Genomic DNA, 16872 nt, shown 5'->3' with positions numbered 1-16872 from the left:
TAAAGCTGGAAGAAACAGAAGGAGCTGTGGGCGGAGTCATAGAATACAAAGAGCAACGTGAAGCCAGAACAACTAGAGCAACAAAACCTAATTATAAAGTATGAATATGGATGAAAGGAAATTAATCTCAATAAATATAAATGGACTTAATTCGGCCAACAAAAGAAGAACAGTATTCCATAAATTAGAAAAATTAAAATTTGATATAATTTGTTTACAGGAAGTGCATATTAAAAAGCAACACGAACAATTACTGATTCAACCAAAACTTGGTAAAACTTTTTTATCATTGGCGCAAAGTAAAAAAAGAGGTATCGCTCTGTATATTAGAAATACACTTACGGCTGAATAGAAATATGCTGATCCAGAAGGCAGAATTTTGATGGTGGAATTAATTGATAATAATACAAAATTACTCTTAGTAGCAATATATGGCCCTAATAATAATCAGAGTGATTTTTACAAGAAATTACATAACAAGATAATTGAAATGGAGTATGAAAATGTCTGCATGATGGGGGATTTTAATGGTATTGTAGATGAAAAACTGGACTATAAAACAAGTAGAACAACAAGATATAGTAGAAAGATATTGCCGAGGACTTTCTTTAAAATGACTTTCTTTAAACTTGAAAGACATTTGGAGGGAGAGAAATGGGAAAAATAGACAATACACTTTCTACTCTGACAGACATGTATCTTGGTCCAGACTGGACATGATATGGGCAACAATGGAATTGACTTTAAATATTGAACAAGTGAATATAGATACTAATACATGGGTGGATCACAATCCAGTGATTGCTATTTGGAAATGGTGAAAAGGCAGATCTAGATGGACATTGAACAATACAATATTAAAAGAAAAAGATTTTACACAGAAAATGAAACGAGAATTGGACTTTTTTTTCAAGGCGAATAAGAAAGAAACATCGATACAAAACCATTGGGATACAATGAAAGCCTTTGTCAGAGGATTAATCATTGATTATACACGGAAAAGAAATGTGAAGAAAAGATAAACCCTTAAAGTTTTGAAAGATGATCATAAAAGACTTGAAAAAGAACTCCAGAAAGATCCATATAAGAAAGATGTAAAAATTAAAATGAATATTATAAAGCACAAAATGGATCTACTGGAGAAGGAAGAATTAGCGCAAAAAATAAGAATTGTTAAACAGAATTATTTTGAAAATGCAAATAAACCTGGCAGATGGTTAGCTTATAAATTGAAAAAAGAAAGAGAATCAAGGAAAATAACGCAATTGATCATCAAGGACAAAGTAGATTTGGAAACAAACACAGGAATACTATACACAACTATACAAGAAAGATGCGATAGAAGAGGATAAAGTGTCAAGGTATTTAGTAGTAGTAGTATAGTTTATTGAATAGCCCGAAGGCCTTTTCAAACAAAATAGAAAAGAAAAAGGGAAAAAGATAAAACAGTTACAAAAATAGCAATCTAAAAATATATGATAGATGACATTAAAAATTTTACAATATCAAATTTCAATAGCTAAGTTGCCAAGACTAGATACCCCAAATAGGATAGCTCCTCTCTAACTGAGCTCATCTTCCTTACAATCGATAATTTTTTTTATATATAACTGGCTCGTATTGCCGTCATTCTTTTAAGGTATCGAGTGATCGCTCTTACCAGGGGAGGAGAGTCAGCCCTCAACAGAAATGCTAATTTTTGGCTTATATTCCAGTGGGGAAATTTATTTATAATTGGGGACAGATATTGTTTTCTTACTTCTTGATAGAAACTACATTTGAATATTATATGCGCTGTGTCCTCCACGACGTTTACCCCACATATGCATATTCTTTTGTCATACGGGATTTTCCAATAACGGCCGAATCTAACGTTGGTATCTAGAAGTTCGAATCTAAACTTAACAAATAACTGTCTCTCCACTGATGGCATTTCTAAATGTAAATACTTTTCCAGAGTGGAAATTGTTTTAACTGCTGTCAGCAGTTTAAGGGAATGATTAGTTGAAAGGGTTGCCATGTCCATTTGCCCATGTATATCTTTAATCCGTTGTTTAACTTGGTTCAGTGTGTCACACAACGGGAACCCTACGCCATATCGGTTCAATATTTCTGACAGCCGGGTTAGCCAGGAATACCTTTGAGGGTTTGAAATCTGCTGTTCCTCTAGACATATTTTAGGGAGTCTGCTGGCATCCATCTGGGTCATTTTTAGCCAGTAGGCTACCGCCCTGCTGATTGTATAGGTGTACAGTGAGAAATGTCCCAATTCAGCTCTGACGGCTGCAGCTGAAGTGGAATTGTTTACCCCAAGCATCCTCCTTAACAAATTATTTTGAGTTCTCTCTAATATGGGGGCCTCTGTAAGACCCCAAATTTCAGCACCATAGAGCATGATCGGAACAAGTTTAGCCTGAAAGACTTTACGAAGAGGTAAAATGGAGGTTGGTTGGATTCGTTTACTTAATTTGGATACAAGGCTTGCTCCTGCTCTGACCTTTTGAGAAAGGTATTGATGGTGCGGAGTCCAACCTCCTGCACTGGAAAAAACAATTCCAAGATAAGTATATTGGGTAACTTGCTCAATTTTTGTGTCATTAATCTGCCAATTGTGCTTTTTATTCTTATTGCCAAAGACTAAAACTTTTGATTTAGCTACATTTATAGTCAAGTGGTTTGCAGTACAGTAACGTGTGAGCTTGTCAAGAAGTCTCCTTATTCCTATTTGGGTTCTAGAAAACAACATTAAGTCATCGGCGTACATTAATACGCTAATAAATCTAGAGCCTATTTGGGGGCTGTGCGTCAGAAGATCATCCAGCTGCGCTGGGATATCATTTATATAAAGGTTAAAAAGAGTAGGGCCCAGCAGGCAGCCCTGCCTCACTCCTCTAGTTGTCGGTATGCTGTTTGTTGAGGCCCCATTTGTTGCATATCTGACTCTAATTGCCATATTAGTATAGAGAATCCTGATCAACAAAATAAGTCTGGGGTCCATCCCCATAACTTGTAGTTTCCTCCACAAGTGGTTCCTATCTATAGAATCAAAAGCAGCAGTAAGGTCAATAAAGGCGGTATACAGCTTTTCCCCCTGGGTCTTGTATTTATTAATTAAGTGGGAAAGGACAAAACAATTGTCTATGGTAGACCTACCTGATCTAAAACCTGCCTGCTCATTTGCCAGAATTTCCTTATCCAAGCACCAGTCCTCTATTTTATTTAGGAGATGTTTCGTATACATTTTTGAAATTATATTAAGAAGACTGATGGGTCGGTAGTTGGATGGGGCAGCTCTGTCACCTTTCTTAAAAATTGGAAAAACTATAGCTAACCTCCACCCTTCAGGGATTATCCCTACTTTATCGATATAAGTAAACAGTGCTACCAGTACTGGTACCCAAAAGTCAATGTTGGACCTAAAGAGTTCAGGAGGCAACAAGTCCTCTCCAGGGGTCTTCCCAGCCTTTAAGGATTGAATTATATGCTTAACTTCGGTAGGGGTAACTGGTGTCCATTCCGGACATTTCCTTAATTCTTGCTGGAGGATATCCAATTGCAAGACATTTGTTGTATTGTTACCATCAAATAAAGCAAGATAGTGCTTCTCCCATTTTACTGCTGATATATCAGTGTCCATAAATGGGGAACGTTGATTTAATATACCGGCTATCTTATGCCAAAAGATCGTAGGGAATTGGGATTTCGCTGCCATTTCTACCTCTTTCCACATCCTGGTGTTATAGCTACTTTTCTTGTTTTTCAGTAGGGATTTGTATGCTCTCCTGAGTTGAACCATATTTGAATAATCACCATCCTGTCTGGATCGGTTAACTTTCTTAACTGCAGCTCTTAGATTTGACCTCAAGTTATGGCAATCATCATCAAACCACTTTCTAGAGATCCCATCTACTTTTCTATCGTTCTGGATCATTAAGTTCCTAAGAGTAGAAGTTAGCTCTGTATAAACTGGCATTGGGGTGTTGTCTCCGGGCTTAGATTGGGAGATTTCCCTTGCTAGGTGTCTGGCTTCGTCTGAGCCCAAATAAGTGGTGACAGATTTGACATCAAGTCTGTGCCAATATAACCTTTTATAGTTATAAACCTGGGCGTTTTCTAAGGTGTCAATTTCCTCTCTTGAATGAGGCCTAACTTCTGAAGAGAGTGAAACCAGAGCCGTGATGGGAAAGTGGTCACTTTCCTCTCTAAATATAGCTCTTACTTCTGAAAAATGGTATACTAAACTAGAGGAAGTGCAGATATAATTGAAAGAGGTTGAGGTTTTGTTGGACGAGAAAGTATATACCCATCACTCGAGCCACTAAGTACTTGCATATCATTCATAAACAGCAGGGAAATTAACCTCTGGGCATATTTATTGGTCCTCTTGTCCATTGAGGACCAAGTGAACTCATTATAAAAGTAACCAGTTGGTACCAGGCCTCGGTTAGCATAGCTCTTCATTGAGGGACCTAGTCTTGCATTAGTATCTCCAGCTAATATAATTTTTGCTTGGGGAAAGCGTCCCTTTAAGGTAGCTAATACTGAATCTAATTCATCCCACAAATCCCTTCCTAGAAGGTGGAATGAAAATGGAGCGATATATACATTAATTAAGATTTAAGTCCATCCCCCTGAACGTACATCTAATAGGCAGAATATATTGGAATTGAGGATCTAAAGAAATTTCTTCACCCTTCCATCCCGTATCCCTTTTGACCAACGTGGTTAAGCCCCCAATTGCCCTCCCTCTTAAATTGACTTTGCCTGCCGGTTTATGCCATGAGGCAAAACCCGGTAAGCTGATCTGTGGATCATTAGTAGTCAGCCAGGTTTCTTGAAGGAGGATGAGATGATGTGTTGAAATCAATTTTATAAAATCCATCCGGTTTGCAATGCCTTTCCAGCCCGCTATATTCCAGGACAGGAGGGAAAGGCTAGGGATATAAGATACCCTAGTTGTTGGCCATTTGTTGTCTAGTCAGTCACCCTGAGGCACTACTCCTTGTGTCTCTTCCTCCACCCTTCTGGTGGAGGGGTCCGGAATTACTACCACTGCCTTCTCTGGAGTGCCAAAGGAGTCAAAAGTGGCCTCTGTTTGTTGCGGAAGTGCCTCCTCCGTTCTTAAGGAAGATGAGACAGATGAGGGCAGTTGCACTGTTGGGGGAGGGTGAACTTCTGCCGCTACGTTCATGGTCTTTGTTTCTTTGAAAAGACTTTTGCCTTCCCTTCTATCCCGCTGGACGGACTTAACGACTTTAGGCCTTGTCTGCACATGCTTTCCCCGTTCTTCCGACTTGGATAGCCTTCTCGTTGAACTACAGGCTTCTGCTAGTGAAGATCTTAATAAATCAAATTCAATTAACATCGACCTTTGCTCCTTTGGAGACAAGGAGACAAATTCGCTGATTATAACATCCTCTGGTTTGTCGGTGCTTGCCTTCATATGTGGGACCTCCCTGATCTGGCCTGCCTCCATAGTTTCTCCGGATTCTGGAGGAAAGACCCTGGAGGTAGCAGAGTGGTTCCTAGGTACCATTTTTGATGTTTGGTTAAGTCCTTGTAAAAGCGGTTTAATAGGCCCACTCGAGAAGACTCTTGTAGGAATTTATTTATTTATTTATTTATTTTATTTTATTTTGTTTCTATACCGCCCTACTCCCGAAGGACTCAGGGCGGTGCACAGCCAAACAATAAAACACATACATACAAAATTTAAAAGTAGAATAAAATCAAATTAAATAATTTTGGCACCGACAAATTTAAAACCGCAAACTTTTAAAACCAATTTAAAATTGAATGTATAAAATACTAAAAGATATTTAAAAATTAAAAATCTTTTATAAAAGAGGGAGAAAATTAGGCCAGGCCCGCCTGGTGAAATAGTAAGGTCTTTAAAGTGCGGCGGAAGGTGCGCAGATCCGGGATCCTCCGTATCTCTGGGGGGAGCTCGTTCCAGATAGTAGGTGCCCCCACAGAGAAGGCTCTCCCCCTGGGGGCCGCCAGTCGGCATTGTTTGGCTGACGGCACCCGGAGGAGCCCCTCTCTATGGGAGCGTACCGGCCGGTGGAAGGCTATTGGTGGTAGTAGGCGGTCCTGCAAGTACCCAGGAATGACTTCAAATCTGAGCAGGGATCCTTTTCTTTTCATTACAGCGTTCGGTATAGTATTGCTGTCAAAATGCAGTATTAGTCGAACACAATTGCTATGCTGGGGAAGTTCTTCATATCTGAGTAGATCTATTAATAAAGGATCAGATTTCAATAGCTGTGCAAGTGAGAGGGTTATCCTTTCCTTTGAAGTCCATCGTCCTCTATTGCATGGGATTTTCCTTATCCTTAAAGCGATTTGTTTCTTTAACAACCTTCTTCCTTGATGAGGGTTAGCATCAGTACTTGCAATGCTTTGTTGTTTGGGTTGAGGTTTTACACCCTCCCACTCTCTCCGCGCGTCAGGACGGTGTGCAATCTCACCCTCCTTAGCTGCAGAGTGAGGGCCATTTAAGAATTGGAAGATCCTCTCGATGTCTCTTTTGATCGATGTCAGTAAGTCATATATTGAATCTACTGTGTGCGCAGTTAACATACTCTGAGTACAGACCATCTCTCTGAGGTCTGAATATGTCGGAACTTCTTTTAAGCAGCTAGAAGTAGGAGAGGGGATAGAGCTTGAAAAATCACCCATTCTAGCAGGCGAGTTTGAATCTGAAATCCGGGAAGAAAACTCCCCTTCTGTATCTCCCTCTCCCAATGATACAGTCGACAGAGACAAAGTTCGAAGTTCAGATTGGGGTTCTGGATTACACCTCTCCATAAAGTCATCCAATTTAAGCTGTTTAAGAGGCTTGGAGTAATTAAGTTCTGTCATAGATTTTGGGGAGAGAGAGCAAGCTCTCTGCCTCTTACTTTTCTTTCCCATTCTGGTAGATAGTTGATCCAGTATCTCCCAGCAAAATTAAATATCGCAATAATTTATCCTCCCTCGGCAATCGTAGTTAAGGTAGGCCTTAATGATGGTCTCAGCCGAGGCACCACAGCGGTAAAAACCAATCTCCTTTCCAAACAACGGCTTGTCTTTTACTCCTACTTCTTTGCTATCATCTATTTTCAGAAATGTTTAAATTGTTTAAATTATTTCACAGGGAAATATGTGGGGGAAGGAGACTAAAATGCTGATAAGGTTTCATTAAAGGCAGGCCTACCTGGAGCGTCTGCAGCCAGTTCCTTACTGTACTCGTTCCAAAAACAAACAGCTCAAAATCCCCTCCGAAGTTAGGGGCCTCCAATGAGGTTTGTCAACAAGTCCGGTAATCCGAATTTCAGGCCTTGCAAGGAGGAGTCACAGGAGTAGCCTAGGCCAGGAATGCAGGTTGTAGTGTTGTTAAAATATGTCTAAAGCAAACAGTAGCCACACTATATGTGCTTTGTAAGAGTCCGGTATAGATTAAAAATAGATTAAAAGTGAGTTAAAAATATAAAAATACTTTAAAATGTTAAAAAGAAAAACCTAATTTGCTTTTGGGAGAGCTCCTTACAGCCGTTCTCCCACAAAGAAGTGGGAGTCAAACTCATACCTCAAGGTATTTACAAAAAGCTAAATTATCAAAAATTCCCAGAGAGGTTGAGGAGTTATTAGATGGAAATATAACGATGATGGAGCTAGCAGAGGCAATTAAGAAACAAAAGAATGGAAAGGCACCAGGCCCAGATGGACTGCCAGCCGAATATTATAGAACTTTACAAGATTCACTATTGATCCCAATGCTGGAGGTTATGAATGAAGTAATGATAAAAAAAGAAATACCCAAGACATGGACTGAGGCATACATCACTGATTCATAAGGAAGAGACAGACCCACAACAAATCAAAAACTATAGGCCGATATCCCTGCTAAATGCAGATTATAAAACCTTTGCTATGATATTGGCAGAAAGGCTTAAGAGATACTTGAATAATTGTATACATTCCGATCAAAATGGATTCTTACTTAAAAGACAAATCCAAGACAATATAAGAATAATCTTGGACACTTTAGAATACTACAAAGTGCACCCTGAAAAGCAGATGGCCTTGATATTCTTAGAGGCACAAAAAGCCTTTGACAATGTCAATTGGCGGTTTATGATGTTACAGATGGAGGAGATGGGCTTTGGGAAAAAATTTCTTCAGGCAATTGAAGCTATATACTCAAAACAAAAGGCTAAGGTAAATGATAAATGGAGAATTGTCTGAATATATTGAAATAGAGAAAGGCACTAGACAAGGATGCCCACTGTCCCCATTATTGTTTATATTGACATTGGAAGTGCTAAACAGAAATATTAGAGAAGAAAAGGAGATAAAAGGTATGAAAATTCGGAAAGAGGAATATAAACTACAAGCTTTTGTATTTCCATTTATTGATTGTGGCATTGGCTTAGCTTGCATATTCAAAGTTGCAGCAGATTTCTATCATGTCTGAATTATACAAAAGCCTGATGTTTTGCTGTTTATCTGATGTGTATTTCAACAGGTTCTTCAGGCATAGTGGTGCTCTTCCAATCCATGAGAACCACCCTGAATGCATTATGGGAAATACATGGGATAGAGTGGGATGGATTTTGAGGGACGCCATGACCATTCTTTCAAATATGTATTTGACTATGACACCTATTCTGGTGCTATTCTAACACCTGAATTGGCAGTATTGCTGGTAAACTCCATTCCCACTGAGAGTGAATCTGGAATTAGTATCAATGCACTGCCCTGTCCATGTACAGCATGCACTGCCATGTCAGTGTACAGCAAAATGTCTCTGGTGGCTTTGGATGTACCTATGAGGTTGGACTTGGAGATCTGTCTGCTAGTGGTAATAGAGACTGATGGCTTGAGATGTTTGTGATCAATTCCTTACCTGAGGTTCACCAGACCACAGAAATTCATTGGGAACATGAAGATTGCACTCCATCACTTTGTGGCACCTGCATCTTGAATTCTTTCTGTTCCTGTAGACAAAGACAGTATTCTACCTGTGTTGGGGCACCTGTTAGTTAATGGGCTGTGTAACTGCTTTCTGATTGTTCATATTTGGTAGTGATGGTTTATAGTATGTTGTTGGTGACAGCTGCTTGTCCGCCCAGCCAGGACTCCATCAAGAACCTATGATGTACTGCTGCCTACCCCACATTAATGTGGGGTAATGCCTACCCCACATTAATGAGGCTAAATGAGATCAGGCAGCTGCAAGGCAGTCTCTGTGATGTTACATAGTTGTCTGCCTCATCCTTCAGTTGCTGAATAACCAGTATGTTCTTTTTCCAATCTACAACAATCTCATCTGACATAAGTTTCTAGTGGCGCATCAGGACCTTAACCAGCTAATCAAGCTATACCTAGTACCTCTTCCCTGTCTACCTGGAATGCAAGGGACATCTAGCCAGATTTTTTACTTGACCTAGAAAGCAAAATTCTTGGCATTAGGATGTGGAAAATGCTGAGGGGAAATACTGAGTTCTTTGGAACAAAATGTGGACCACAGCTAAGGAGCTGTAAGGCAGCTACTAACCAGATGGTTGTTGGGAGAAGGCAAAGCAAAGACTGGTACATTGTCCATACCAGCATGTCAGTTGTGGCCAACACAGCTAGCAATTATTAAATATAATGAACAATTAAGATGCATGCTTGTTTTATGATTCTGTGGTCACTTCTTGCATCAACCAATTGATCCAAAAATCCCTTCAGAGAAAACAGAAAGCAATCTTTGGAGAAGCATTTCCATAGTCTGACCTTCACACAGACAAGCCCTGAATGGGTGACTGGGCTAGTTACTGGATAAAAGGGGTAGGGGCAGTGGTGGGATTCTGCCGGTTCTAGGCAGTTTGGCCGAACCGTTTGTTAAATTGCTGGCTTGCCCCGCCCCTCCGCACCACTGGGCGAGGGGTGGGCGAGCCAGCAATTTAACAAACGGTTCGGTGTTTTTTTATAATTTCATTGGCCTCGCAGCTGCAGCGGGGCTTCAAAGAGCCGCCCTACAGCAGATCAGTGTTAAAAGAAAAGAAATGAGTAGACCGACACCTGCAAAAATAAATGGGTAGACCCTGTGGTGGGATTCTACTTCGATAGAACCAGTTGTTAAGTAGTTAAGTAGTTAAGCCAGTGGTTGCCAAAGTGGGCGGTACCGCCCCCTGGGGGGCGGTGGAATGCCTTAGGGGGCGGTAAGAGGCAAGGGGGGCAGCAGGAGGGGCTAAATGGCAAGGAGGGTGGCCCCCACCCTTTGCCCTGTGCCTCGCAGCACTTACCTCCTTGCAAGCAAACAGCAAAAAAAAAACAGTCCCTTCAGCTTCAGCATCAGTTAATTAGCACAAGTTGATTAGATCGGCCTCCCGCCTCTCAGCTGATTTGCTCTCAGCTGTTTTGCCAGGGCTTTATTGCTCTCTGCAAAGAGTGCTCGAGCAGATTTTTTTCCCCTAGTCTAGCTATGGTGAAAAAGCGAAACCGAAAGTAAAGCAGGGTCTTTGCTGCAACGTGACAAAATGAGGCAGAGAGAGATTTCTTTTTCTTTTTCCTCACCAAAAAAGGTAGGTGCAAACAATGGGAAATTTAGGGGAAAAGAGGAGAGTTCAAGATTTTAAAACACAAAAGAAAAAAAGCTCTATTTAACTAGGGAATTGTAATAATTGAGATACTATTAATTGTACAGTCAGGTCCAGAAATATTGGGACATCAACACAATTCTAACATCTTTGGCTCTATACACCACCACAATGGAGTTGGAATGAAACAAACACAATGTGCATTAACTACAGACTGTCAGCTTTAATTTGAGGGTATGTACATCCAACTCAGGTGAATGGTGTAGGACTTACAGCAGTTTGTATATGTGCCTCCCACTTGTTAAGGGACCAAAAGTAATGGGACAATTGTCTTCTCAGCTGTTCCATGGCCAGGTGTGTGATATTCCCTCATTACCCCAATTACAATGTGCAGATAAAAGGCCCAGAGTTCATTTCAAGTGTGCTATTTGCATTTGGAATCTGTTGCTGTCAACTCTCAAGATGAGATCCAAAGAGCTGTCACTATCAGTGAAGCAAGCCATCATTAGGCTGAAGAAACAAAACAAACCCATCAGAGAGATAGCAAGAACATTAGGCGTGGCCAAAACAACTGTTTGAAACATTCTCAAAAAGAAGGAATGCACCGGTGAGCTCAGCAACACCAAAAGACCTGGGAGACCACGGAAAACAAGTGTGGTGGATGACCGAAGAATTCTTTCCCTGGTGAAGAAAACACCCTTCACAACAGTTGGCCAGATCAAGAACATTCTCCAGGAGGTAGGTGTATGTGTGTCGAAGTCAACAATCAATAGAAGACTTCACCAGAGTGAATACAGAGGGTTCACCACAAGATGTAAACCGTTGGTGAGCCTCAAAAACAGGAAGGCCAGATTAGAGTTTGCCAAACAACATCGAACAAAGCCTTCACAGTTCTGGAACAAGATCCTATGGACAGATGAGACCAAGATCAACTTGTACCAGAGTGATGGGAAGAGAAGAGTATGGAGAAGGAAAGGGACTGCTCATGATCCTAAGCATACCACCTCATCAGTGAAGCATGATGGTGGTAGTGTCATGGTGTGGGCATGTATGGCTGCCAATGGAACTGGTTCTCTTGTATTTATTGATGATGTGACTGCTGACAAAAGCAGCAGGATGAATTCTGAAGTGTTTCGGGCAATATTATCTGCTCACATTCAGCCAAATGCTGCAGAAGTCATTGAATGGCGCTTCACAGTGCAGATGGACAATGACCCAAAGCATACTGCAAAAGCAACCAAACAGTTTTTGAAGGGACAGAAGTAGAATGTTATGCAATGGCCAAGTCAATCACCTGACCTGAATCCCATTGAGCATGCATTTCACTTGCTGAAGACAAAACTGAAGAGAAAATGCCCCAAGAACAAGCAGGAACTGAAAACAGTTGCAGTAGAGGCCTGGCAGAGCATCACCAGGGATGAAACCCAGTGTCTGGTGATGTCTATGCGTTCCAGACTTCAGGCTGTGATTGACTGCAAAGGATTTGCAACCAAGTATTAAGAAGGGAAAGTTTGATTTATGATTATTATTCTGTCCCATTACTTTTGGTCCCTTAACAAGTGGGAGGCACATATGCAAACTGCTGTAAGTCCTACACCGTTCACCTGAGTTGGATGTACATCCCCTTAAATTAAAGCTGACAGTCTGCAGTTAACGCACATTGTGTTTGTTTCATTCCAACTCCATTGTGGTGGTGTACAGAGCCAAAGATGTTAGAATTGTGTCGATGTCCCAATATTTCTGGACCTGACTGTATATTGTGTTGAAAGCAGAAATGGTTAAGTTGTGGTTTGGAGGAATATATGGGGGAAATTATTTGGTTTATTATTATTGGTAAATATAATTAATTGATTTGTAAGAAATTGGATTGCATGAAAATAATTCGAATATTCATATTCATATTGATTAATATACAAAAAATATAGTTATATAAAATTGATTTATATTAAAATGTTGCATTTGTATTAAACAACTGTAATATAACATAATTAACCAATGTGAGGATGGATATGAAAATAGATGACAATGGGAAGGGCTATAATATAGAATAGAAGGGAAAAATTGAATTTGATTAAGATTAGAGATGTGGATGAAGGGTAATATTGGTTTTTTTGAAAAATAGATGAGGAATAAATATGGCAAAAAGGAAATATAGAAATTGTAAATTTAATTGAAATGACTAAACACTGTTTAAATTTGTGAACCGGCCAAATACTCTGTTCAAATAAAATACATTGTATGTTTGTATGTGTGTTTCTAATTATTGCTATTTATTCATATTTGTTCTCTTTTATTCTTTAAAGTTTAACAATTCATTCTTTATCTTAATATCTTTATATTTGTTTGGGGTTGGCTTTCTTCCCTTTCATCTTTTTTATTGTACAGCAATCTTTCTCCTCAAACTTACCACCCCTCTCTTTTCTTTCCTTCTTACTTTCTCTTCCCAACCCTCTTCTTCTCCTCCCTACTTCCTCTTCCTTTCTCCTTCTCCTCCTCTCTTCCTCCCTCTTACCCTCACTCCTGCTCTAATTTCCCTTCCCTTCCTTCATCCTTCTCTATTGCTGTATGCTACAATGGGCATAAATGATGACCAGTCATAAGTGCGAAGACCGGTCAAAAGTGCGAGGACCTGTCAGAAATCACTTTTTTCAGCCCTCTGGGTAGTCCTTTTGTGCATATGGATTACTCAGAGAGCTGAAAAAATTATTTTTGATTGGTCCTCGCACTTTTGACCAGTCCTCGAACTTACAACTGTCCTCACATTTTACGTTTTTGCTCTATCTTGTCACCATGGTGAAGAGAAGCAGTTGTGAAATGAGTGACACGGTTGTTAAGAATGCTACAATGGGCATAAATGATGACCAGTCATAAGTGCGAAGACCGGTCAAAAGTGTGAGGACCTGTCAGAAATCACTTTTTTCAGCCCTCTGGGTAGTCCTTTTGTGCATATGGACTACTCAGAGAGCTGAAAAAGTTATTTTTGATTGGTCCTCGCACTTTTGACCAGTCCTCGAACTTATGACTGTCCTCACATTTTACGTTTTTGCTCTATCTTGTCACCATGATGAAGAGAAGCAGTTGTGAAATGAGTGACATGGTTGTTTAGAATGCCGCAACGGGCATAAATGTGAGGATGGTCATAAGTGCGAGGACCAGTCAAAAGTGCGAGGACCAGTCAGAAATGACTTTTTTCAGCCCTCTGAGTAGTCCCTATGCAGATAGCCACGCCCACCCGGTCACATGACCAGCTAGCCACGCCCACCCGGTCACATGACCAGCTAGCCACGCCCACCCGGTCACATGACCAGCTAGCCATGCCCACCTGGTCACATGACCACCAAGCTACACTCCCAACTAAGCCACGCCCACAGAACCGGTTGTTAAAAAAATTGAATTTTTCAATTTTTTGAAAATTGAAAAGGGGGCAGTTCTGGAGCACAATTCTGGAATAATAATAGGATCTAGTCACTGCAATGCAGAATGTGTTATACCTATCAAAGCCCAATATATGCCAATGCATTGCATGTTGACCACATATTACTCCAGTAGATTGTCTGCTAGGGTGAAAAGATCCAATTAAGGAGCAGTGCACTTAAAGCTGCATGGAGATGCTCCAGCTATTGGCTGACCTTGAGGGCCATGCGCAGGCTGTGGAGACATCATATGAAACTGGTTCCTGGTGTATGTCCCAGATCATTAATAAAACTGTGTCAGGAAAAGTATGAAACCTGTGCACGGCCCTCTGACCTACCTAAATAAACCTCAAATCAGAAAACTTGACCAGTTGAACATTATAAAGTACAATCTGTACAATACTGTACTCCATTTTGAAATAGTTCAAGAATTGGTTTAAAAGGACTGTTCAATAAATAATTTGCTAGCATTCAGTCCTAAGGGTCTCCACAATATGGAAGACATTTCTGCCAGAAAGGTTTTAAGAGTATAACAGCTCATTTCCCTGCTTGGGGCTCATTCACTAACTTGAAATAAATACTTCTTGTGCCCTGCCAATACGAAACAATGAATGGCATTTTGTTTGCTTTGTTTTAAAAAGTGCTTAGCATTAGGAGCCAACCGAATACAGCATCTTCTTTTTTTCTCCCTCTCACAAGTTTTTTATTTTATTTAATATATACATATCAATGCATGAACAGTGTGGCACCTGGGTGTCATACATTCTAATACAAATAAAACTAGTAAAATAGTTATTACATTCAACCAACTTATATATTTCTAATAATAATACATATTTATAGTAAGTTGTAATTTATCATTATTTAATTATTTCATGTTCTAATATATTGCTCTAATGCCACTCACCATATTATTTGATCATACATAAAATAATACCGCCATTCAATTTCTAACCTTCCTTTTTGTTATTGCTTTTATTTTATTATGTAAAAATGTATACATTTTCCCCCTTTCTTTTATTTCTACCTCTATTCTAATTTTTAATTGTGTCACCCTTTTATTAAAAGACATTTTCTTTCTATCCAACATCTCTCGCCCACTTTGGTGCTTTCAATCCTGTTCATTTTTAACTTACCTCCCATATTTCACTCTTTACATCTATTTGTATTAAGATACAATCATTCATTATTTCATTATTCAATATTTCAATACACAATTCTAATACAAATCCCAATATTATTTAGACAAAATTATTCTAATCATATTCTTTACAATCATCAAATCTATATAATTCTGATAGTAATACACGTTTATATTAAAGTATGTTCTTTCATTATTTAATTGCTCAATGTTTCAATATATTATTCCAATGCCAATCACAATATTATTAAAACGTACTTAATAATACCATCATTCAATCTCTAGTTTTCCCATTTTATTGTTATTTTTATTCCATTATATAAAGGTATGTATATACAAATGTTTTCCCCTTCTCTTATTTCTACCTAACTTCTAATCATGCCACCATTGTAAAAAAGAAGGGAAAGAAAAAGAAAAGCAAACCAAAACATCAAAGAAAAAAGGGAAACGCTTTCCTTTCTATCCATCGTCTCTTGCCCGCTTCAGTGCTTTAGTTGCTATGCTTTTTTTGACTTGCCTCCCATATTCCTTTCTTGGATCTTTATCTCTGTCTGCATCTACTTCTTGGCTATTCAATCTAAGTATTTCTCCCATCTCTACCCTCTTCCACTGCCTAGCTTCCAATGTATCTGCCCAAACCCCTATCTCCCTTTCAAATGTATCTTCCTGTATCTCCAATTTTCTTTTCAACTCTCTTAAAATATCCTGGTTGAATTCACCAATCACTGTTATTTTTATTATTATCTCCTCCTTGTCTTCTTTTGTTCGTTGGTTCTTCGGTTCTATCTTTTCCTCCATTTCTTCTGTTAGCTCCTCCCCTTTCTGAGCATCTAGATCCATGATGGCGAACCTATGGCACTCATGCCACAAGTGGCATGCATAGCCATATCAGTGGGCACGCCAGCTCAGCTCGCCACCTGATTTTCGGGCCTTCTGGGCCCACCAGAAGTAGGGAAACAGGCTGTTTCCTGCCTCTAGAGGGCCTGGAGAGGGGTGGGGAAGGCCCGTTTTTCTTTCTCACCTGGCTCCAGATCCTCTCTGTGCATCTGGGGAAGGCAAAAACAACTGTTCCCACTCCCTTGGAGGCCCTCCGGAGTCCTGAAACGGCCCATTTCCCAACTCCCGGTGGGACAGGAAGTGACTTTTTTGCTGTTCCCAGCCTCCAGAGCCTAGAGGCTGGGGACAGCAAAAAACATCCACCAGGAGTTGATGGATCCAGGTGAGAAAGAAAAACAGGCCTACCGGGCCATCACGTGCCAGTGGAGGGGGGGTTGCGCACACATGTGCAGGGCATGGCACATAGAATTATGGGTGTGGGCATATGCGCAAACCTCCCCTGCCCCCTCTCCTGGCACGCAATGGCAAAAAGGTTGGTCATCACTGATCTAGCTCTTTACTCATCATCCCTCGTATAATATTTTCAATTTTTTCCATAATCTCCTTAAATCCTTTCTCCATGATGTTCTTTGTGCTTTAGAAAACCAACGCCATCTCTTTCAAAGTTCCACTCATTTCTTCCTTATGAAGTAACTTATTTTTTTTTAAATCCCACTTTTGTCCAGTAGTCTAAGAACCATTTATTCAGACCTAAAATTGCCCTTCAAGAAGTACACTAATCACAGTTCTTTGTATCCCATATGAAATCAATCAGTTCCATTTAAATAGTCCCAGAAGTTATCAAAAACCTTTTTACGTCCCCTTTACAGGTTTAATCTTCTAGTCTAACATTCAGGGGTCACTATAATTAAAT

This window comes from Pantherophis guttatus, chromosome 8, assembly GCF_059756535.1.
Source record: "Pantherophis guttatus breed Tessera chromosome 8, ASM5975653v1, whole genome shotgun sequence".
Lineage (NCBI taxonomy): Eukaryota > Metazoa > Chordata > Lepidosauria > Squamata > Colubridae > Pantherophis > Pantherophis guttatus.
The sequence above is the reverse complement of the archived record's forward strand: the minus strand, read 5'-3'. Positions refer to the sequence as shown.